The following is a 9,307-nucleotide window of genomic DNA, read 5'->3' as shown; positions in this document are numbered from 1 at the left end:
ACCTCTAACCCATAGTTTTAAAAATTTTGAAATATTATATTCTCAAGGACAAAAAGGAAGAAATCAGCAGAAAATTTGCATATGGGAAAGGAAAAGGGTGCTTCTGGGTATTTCCCCCCGATTTCTAGTTCTTGATAGATAATAATGATAAAGCTTATCAAACTGGATTTCATATTAGAATTGACAAGAAAAAGCACGTAAGCTTTTTACACTAATCTTCCCCTCTCTCTCTTGCTTTCCACTATGCTCGGCTGCTCAAACCCCACTCATCCAAAAATTTTGTTTGTTTATACTCATGAGGAGCAGCACAAGTCAAAAGAATAGTACAGTATATAGTACGTGCTCTTAGAACTTACATGTGTGTGTGTGTGAAAAATAACATCCAATCCAAAAATCATGCAGCTTTTTTTTATATACATTTGGAAGAAGAAAAATAGAAAAAAAAAATTGCAGCCTAAACATCTTCAGGAGGAAATCATTATAGGCATAGTAGAAGCAGAATAGTTTGCAAAATCTCATTTCTAGAGTATCACGAGACTATTTTATCCCAAAAAAAAAAAAGGGTATTATGAGATTAAAGAACACATCTTATTTTTCCATTGCCTGCTAGAGAGAGCTGTAGTGGAATCCAACTTGAAAAAATGTTCCACTTGCTAACTTCTTTTATTTTCTTCGATGGATTTTCCTGTTCTAGTGTCGCCAAGTTGTGCAGAGATTTTGCAGCTTTGATTCCCACAGTAACATCAAATCCGTAATTTATTGTGAAGTGGTGGATCTGGTATATATCCCTGCCTCACAGAGATAAAATTTCAGACATACGGAGAGGCAGAGCCACTATGTACATAGGTCAATGAGTACATTCATTGTGCACCACTATGTATGCTCACCTATAAAATGCAGCTTTCATGCAGCTTACCTGGAAATCTTAAAATTCTTATCTATGCTTCCTTCTGTCCACTTATTCGTTTTCTGAACTTCTAAAGCTTCATTGATGGAGACTAGAAAATTATGTGCACTATTCAAATAGGGAATGCCGCGAATCTTGAAGAGTTTGATCATGATCTATAAAAGTATTGACAGCTAGTGCTAACACTATCTTCAATCTTTCTTTTTCTTTTCTTTTCTATATGCATGTATGTGTTAATTGAAAACTTTGAGGTCGTGAAAGGTCCATCTGAAAATGAAAGTTTGTGGAAGATTGGCGATAAAAAGATTGTGATATCGTATGATGTCTACATAGCATAAAAATAATGTTTAATACTAGAGTGAGTCAATATCACATGATAGTGTATTTTAAACAACAAAAGCACTCAGCACAAAATTGGCTTAATTAGTTGATTGATAATCTCACATGGAAGTGCTTTGTTTTTGTTTTCGTCTGCCTTTAGGCATCAAAGCACTTGTTAAATACTCCCTCCCATCATAAATATAGTAGCTATTTTAATAGATTTGCTTTAATTATAAATGAAATGTCCCAATTCATTTTGTCTCCCAATTTTATAATTTTTTCCTAAACTATTCATATTGATTGCACATAAATGGGATAGTTTCCAACACAAATGATTGAAGGGAGCATTTTAGTGAAAGAAACACAAATTTATTATGAATAACTAACCTTATTGATTTTTTCAAATAACTATAAAGTAGTCATCTACCTCCTGCAGGACCAAAGAAAGTAACCTTTTTCAAAAACCAAAAGTTCTTTAGAGATAATATTGTAAGTTAGGTTTTTTATATTCTAAAATTTCCTTTCATTCGCATTAACCGACGTTCATTGTCATTTTGTAATTTACTTTAAAGAACGTAAAGGAGCACCAATATAAAACTGGTTGACTTATAGTTCAAACAAGCTGGTGAGGTGGCAGAGCCTAATTGGTTGACCATATGAGGTTAAGCATCTAATATCCCTCTGCGAGGTCAATAAATGAGTGGTTTTCTCCCTGTTTAAGAGGAACTTAAGGCTAACTTTTTGGTTTTGTCAACTCCTGCCCTACCCCACGATGAATGAATATGAAAAAAAGAAAAAGAAAGAAAGAAAGAATAGCTCCAACACACTGAATAGTTGAATCAGAGAGTGAGTACAAAATAGGAGTATTTGTTTATGAGCAGACAAGATATGCTGCTGGCACTAGACTATCTTATTGGAGATTAAAGTACTGTGTGGTGGGTGCAATCTTGCAGATTAGGCTGCTTAGATAGGCAAAAGCTTTATAGTAGAGGAACATATTGATTGCCCAATTGAAAAAAATTTGTAAATTTCAAAAATCTCAGAAGCACTAGTGCTACTAACTTCACCAATTTCAATATATTTTACAATTCTCTCTTCTGCAATATAAGCTGGCATGCACACTGGGAAAAATATTCCCTTGGTTTTCCTTTCAAAACATATATATTCATAAAAAAAACAAAAGTAGAATAATTTGGGACGCAAATTTAAGACCTCCCTCTTAAGGGAATTTAACTTGAGTTCTACGCTTGAAGAAGAAGAATCAATCAATTGGCTTTTAGATTTTCACCTAGGCCAAGAAGCTGGTGCTCAGCTATTGAGTAGACACTTGTGAACCAAAAGGGGTGAGTTTCTAGCTTCACTATTTTTTTTCTTTCTTTTTTGAAGTCACTCAAACACATTAAGAATTCATTAACTGATATGGATGAAATAAACAACTTCTTCTTGTTCTGTGTTTTAGAACAAACAAGGACATTTAAAATATTATGCTATGATGGGACACTTACCTAAGTTAGGGCATGTAGCATGTCTTATTGTTTTGTTTAGTCACATTGACAAGACACCAGATTCAACCTCCATCAAGGAAGTTTTTAAGCTCATCTTTTTAAAAATTAAATTAATTACTTTTGAGAGAAATGCACCTTTACGGCTTCACCACACTTAGATATTTATTTATAATTAATTTTTCTGAATTTTGTGTGGTTGGTTGGATTATTTTTCTTCCACCTAAAGTAGAGCACTTTACAGATTATGAAGTGGCTCAAAACTTAGGGTGAAGAGTGCCAACCAATAGTTTACATTTTTAGAAGATTGTTTTCATTTAAGTTGTATATGAAATTTTCCTTTTCATGATCTAAGATAAATATAAAATAAAAAGGCATAGCAAGCTATATTATTTTTATGCAATCATTTGACACATATGATAGAACCAAATCGGATTTGAGTATTGCTGGACTCAATTAACCTTATGTCTCTTAGAATGAATTTTTTTGATTTATAAGATTGAAATCCTCAAGATTATTTAAAGAAGATCGAGTCCCTTCAACTTATCCTAATTATTATTGATTAAGTTATAAATATATAATTACATAGCTCACTTTAGAATCTGTGCAATGTATTGAGAAATGTAAGTTGCTAGGATAAGATAAAAACGAGCATGAACTGACAATATGCCACTAAAAACATCTTTTAATTTTGAGAAGAAAAGTGAGAATTATATACAATAATGCAATTATTCCTAGAGCCACAAAAGTAGTATTCGATTGCCATGCAAAAATTCAAAATGATAGTTGATGTTGAGGTGGACCTATGTGGAGTTACGAGACAAATCTGGTTTTTGAAAAAAGACAAAGGAAAAGTTGGACGTTTCATCATTAAAATTCAAATACAAATGATAAGCCACTTTGATATATATTTGCAAATCATGTCAAGTCCTCACACAATCATTACTTGTTAATCCCTTCATCACATCATGTTATCTGATGTATCTTCCAATTTAAACAAAGCTTAATTTATTGCCATATATATATATATATAGTCCTTCTCTTTAATTTGATGAGATGATGTCAGCGTTATAGCAACTTCAAGATGTAAATTCATTCAATTTTGTTACTAGTAAAACGGGATTTGTATACAAACTCCATCTCTTACTATGAGCTTGTAGTTTTTTAGTTACACTTTATCATGTGTTATATCTTTTTCATGTAGATTTAAGATTAAATGATGATATGGAAAAATAGATTACTGTTTTTAATCATATTTATAAGACACTTTTAATTGAATTTTTTTCTTAAAAAACGTAGTTGAAATTAAGTTTTAGTTTCTTTAAAAAATTTTAAAATTACCCTTAATTAAAATTATTAATTTTTTTTATTACACACACCTATTACCCTTCCTCATGGGAAGGACTCCCCAGAAGCACCCAGTTAAAATTATTGATTCCCATTGTAATATAATATATATATATATATATATATATAATCTTTCCTGTCAATTCCAATGACATTTGTTGTATATATGAGTTGGGAATCAAATTCTTATGCTGTTAATAAATATATTTTTTAATAATGAAATAACAGCTTCTTAATTTTTATAAATATATAATAAATCTTGTTACGTTGGGCAAAAAGAAGACACTTATTTTATAACTTAACATCACATAATTAAATTTTATAAAGAATTTAAATTTTACAATTTGATTAAGTATTTAACGAAGAAAAAATATAAGTTTTACATAGTTCAATTCAATTTTTTCATTCATCTCTCTTTTGTTTGTTTCACATTTTGTTACGTGAGAGAGTGATAAATAGCTCTATCTAAGGGGTGTTTCCAAAAGCACTACTTTTAAAAAGTATTTTTATATAATGGAGACAAAAAATTTTTCATACTTATTTAGGAGGTGTTTGGGTAATTAAGAAAGTGCTCTTAAAAGTATTTTTTCGTAAATCGAGATAAACTCTTTCACATATGTATTTCGTATACTATAAAATATTTTTAAAACTATGATTTGATTTTGATCTAAATACCTTCTAAATAATAATTCGTTATTGGTAAGTTTGAGACATGAGCCTTTGAATCTATTCTGTTCGGATTCTAATTACCAAATTTAGATTTTTATTACTTCATTGTGCTTAAAGAGAAAAGCATTTAGAAAAACACTTTCATAAAAGTAATAACACTACCTCTGGTGTTTAATACAAGAATCATTTCACTAATTTGAGAAATTTAAAAAAATTAAAAAAATTACTTAATTTTAACGCATGTTATATTATCTCTTTAAAATATTTATATGTATCATTAGATAATATTATCTCAAGCCTATAATATAAGAGCTAGTTAACTAATTTGAATAGATTAATAAATTAATTAAATTAGTTATTTGTAATAAATAAATGTTGTTTTTCCTAAAATATAATTGTTAATCATATTTATTAATTAGAACTATTATTTAATAAAATATTTAACATGTGCAACACGATAAAGACTATCTTGAAAAATCTATAAATATAAAAAATAAAATAAATTAAAATCTTATATTTAAATTAAATTAAAAATGAAATTAATTATTAAAAACTGGCATACTGTGTTAGTTTAAGAGAGTGACAAATTAGTTCGAAAAAAATGATAATATAATACTTTAAGTTGTCACTTCAGTATGTCCCCATCATGCTTTTCCGTCACTTCGGGCGTTTCCCTTGGCAAAAGAAGGGGAGGTTGGTGGAAATTCCTCTATATTCTGCAAAATGATGATGAGGATGATATGTTTCTTTTTTTTTTTTTTTTTAAAGCATGTGTCATTCGTTCCCGACCACCATTTTTGTTTTTGTTTTGACCATTTGACTTTCACTTAGAAATATTAGCACGAGAATTTAGGTCTGAGTGCTAAATTTATAAAAAAAATTTAGGTACTATAAATTTATTTATAATATAAGGACTTAATGTGAAATTATTCTGAAGGACTATGCTCCTTCTCTGGCCCGCAGTATAATCCAACATGACATTTGTTGAACTTTGGGCCATAGATCTCCACGGATTTAATTTAAGGCCTCCAGTGCTCGGAACGCTTCCTTATATTTTCAGAAACTAGGATTTAACAGTTAAAGCCATGTCCACAAATTTAATTAACGACATAGATACCGGTCTTTTTAAGGCGGCGAGTGGCGACATAATACAAATGTCATTTAGTCCAAGTAATTTTTTTTTTAAAACGAGCTAATTATTATTACCCACACATCCCATTTTTAATATTTATCTTAGAGAATTTTTTGCATACACGTAACTAACACACAAGCAAATCCCTATAATCATTTTTCTATTAAAAAAAAGCTCTTTCATACTTTACGAGGTATCTTGTACAGTATAAAAATTACTTAAAATAAGCTAGTCCAAACACCACACATAACCCAGTTGAACTATATCAAGTACGTATACGTAGTTTACACAATAAATTCTTTTTCCAAATATAAGTATCGGAACATGGAAGCTTTTCCTTTCAAATATTATTTCAAGCAACCTAAAAAATTAATGTAGTCACTTTCATTATTGCAGCTAACCAACAGGAATGACAGCTCTCGCAAACGACCAGACTGTGTCTAAATAATAAAAATTTTCTACGTCAAAATTTGCAAGAGCATCATAACAATGTATAATCCGATTAAAAAGCAAACAACATTAATGCCTCTTGGTATTTTAAAGACTCAATTGTGTGCTAGACAAAGTCTCTCCTGTCCAAAAATTATTCCAGAAGAAAAAATGGCAAGCTTACGATCAATGATGGTCCTCATCGTCGCCATGTCCATCTGGTGCCCCACCGGGTCCAACCACTTCAAGCTGTCAAAAGGTGAGGTTGAAAAATCAGTGTCGTTCCGTTGTATAATTTCCCCTTATAAAGTAATATGTCTACATGTTGTGACAATACTCAGAGATATCCGTGATCAAGATATAAGTGATCAAGATAATTCTTGCTGGAATAAGAATCACATTAACAGAGATAGAACAACATACATGCAGACATGCTGAAGCTGATCCTATGAGAATTACTATTGTAGAATGTTAGATCACTTTGGAAACTTGGGAAAATACATGAAAAGGGAAAGATGCCCTGTGTTGGTCGGAACGGTCACCTATTTTGGAGAGAGAAATAGAGAAGTAGGGCAGCTATAGGGTTGCTATAGTCAAAGTCAATGAGAGGGTTAAGTTGAGGGCTGAGAGGGTCACTTTTTGGGGTCTTTAAATCCTCTCACTAGTCCAGAGAGAGGGTCCGGAGAATTTTGAAATGTGGCTTTTGGGTGGAGAGTGCAAACCTCTCAGAAGCTGGCAAACCTGTTCTGTTTTAGAGAGTATGCAGTGTCCATATGTTGTGACTTGTATCGTTGTTTCTGTTGGGCGGTAATCTGAACTTGTATATCATTTGTGTGACTGTGCATCTATCAGAGCAGTGTTTAATTTCTGACTGTAATGTGTTTTAGCTCTTATTTTTATCTTCAAGTGTAACTTGTTCTTAATTCAGTAGAGTTCAGAAGTTTTTGCTCAAGGATCCCAACAGAGAATCAAAAACTTGGCAGCCAAAAAGTAATCAGATAGTGGAGATGTTAGTTAGATAAACTCTATCTAAATACAAATTTCATGAGAGCAGCCTTAATATATGCAATTCATGACAAGCGGGGCTCTTGATACTAAAACAGTACAAGTGCCTGCAAACAGGTGGGTAATTCTAAATCTACAAACTTTGCATACCTATACATGTTAAGTCAAAGGGGGTAAAAATTGAACATATAGTGGATGGAACTCTCAACTTACCACAAAGTACTGCGTGCACACTGGACATTCATGTGGTTTGCCTTTCTCCAGCCAAAACCAGACAACATCATGCTCATCCTCTGCAGTAAAAAAGTCGTTCACCTCAATGTCATCGCTAAAGTATGATTATTTTCATCAACTTGTGAAGAAACTCGCACACAATAAGACATATCTAAAGACAAGGAGTCCCCACCGCCTTCACCTCCAGGGCATCCGACTATCCTTTTGTCATAGTATGACTTAACAACAGCAGGTGCTTCCTATAAAGCAACATACAATGATTAATATAGATATTAGATAGAACATGTTTACAGCATAGAACTAAATATTACAGGGGGGAAAGTAATGAGAACCCAAAATAAATAGAATGCAACCTTTGCACTCAGGCAGTTTTTTTTTTTTTTTTTTTCCCTCAAGGGAAAAAAAATTATAAAGAAGGAATCATGAATCTTACATCTGCAAGCTAGGTCAATCAAATAAACAATGAATGTTATCAAGCTTAAAAGTGACAAGTAGAATAGAGGAACAGAAAGACATAAATAGAAAATAGTACTAGAGTCCAACTGAGACAAAATGGAAGAAGTAAATGGACACTTTAATAGAGGCTGAAGATGATTTTCCCTCCCCAAATCCATATCACAATGCAACAACTCTATTTTATGTTTATAATTTTTGCTTGGTTTTCCAACCTTCTGCTCATTATTCATCTTCTCAATTAAACATAGTAGAGATCCTCGTACTCCGTTTTATTTTACAAAGGCATATAATTGTCTAAATTGCTTTGAAATTCGAAAGAAGATCATACTGATGTTATAAGCAGTTTAGGTTCCAGAATCAGTAAATATCTGTATTTTAATCCATTCATTGTAAATTCCTTTGTTTTTCATTCCACTTCCCGGTATTCCATACATCCAAATGAACATTAGCATGCATTTTCAATACTAAGATCACTCAAAGTTAGTTACTTGAACTAATGCGGGGTTGAAGACCTAAAAGTTGACAGTATTTATTTAATTAAGGATGCCTCAATTTGCATATCAAATATCACATCTTGATAAAATTAAATAGGAACTAATAGGTTTCAATACACAATGTTAAGGTATTCTGACAGTTTTGATTTATTTCCTCAAGTGTTATTCTCGCCAAAAAATGAGCAACCACACGCAACTTTATTAGAAGACTAACCTTTGTACCAAAAGGACCTTCAGGATAGTTTATATCAAGAAGCTGTTTTCCCTGACAGAAGGAAACAATTACGAAATATGAAACATCCTTCAAATACCAAAATTACTCACTCCAAGCCAAGACAATGATCCAGCACGATCAACAGAGAATCGTGAGAGTAGTCACCTGAAGCTCTGCCTCAATCTCCTCACGCTCATGGCCAGTAGCAACAGGCATTACATCCTCAACCGTCTTTCTGATCGCAGCATCCGCTATTTTGTTGTGACAGAAAGAAAATAAAACAACGCATTATGTCAATTAAAGGATAGGTCACGAAAGAAATCATCAGGATAAAAGAAAAGACATTACCGGAACTAAAATGTCGTGGAAGAACAGAAGAGGAGCCATCAAACGTGTTGAATCCGAATCGAGAGGGCCCAGAAACAGATCGGGAAGCTGAGAGGAGGAAAGCGTGGCTAGCGATTTGAGCTGAGAAGAGAAAATTCTTCGCCACATCGTTGAGTCACGCCGATCCCAACCAAATCCAGCACCGAAATGGTTAAAAAACGAGAGGAACGCTTTCTTTTCTTTCTCTTTGGAAACACAAGCGGGGTCGAG

At 32.4% G+C, this 9,307-nt stretch overlaps 1 pseudogene; it reads right to left on the bottom strand.

The window, feature by feature from the left end:
* Window positions 1-6,240: 6,240 nt before the first annotated feature.
* On the bottom strand, window positions 6,241-9,307 carry LOC114735606 (cytochrome c oxidase subunit 5b-1, mitochondrial-like; annotated as a pseudogene).

This window comes from Neltuma alba, unplaced genomic scaffold, assembly GCF_004799145.2.
Source record: "Neltuma alba isolate B1F8T4 unplaced genomic scaffold, ASM479914v2 tig00013240_pilon, whole genome shotgun sequence".
NCBI classification, from domain to species: Eukaryota; Viridiplantae; Streptophyta; class Magnoliopsida; order Fabales; family Fabaceae; genus Neltuma; species Neltuma alba.
This window is presented reverse-complemented; position numbering and strand designations above follow the sequence as displayed.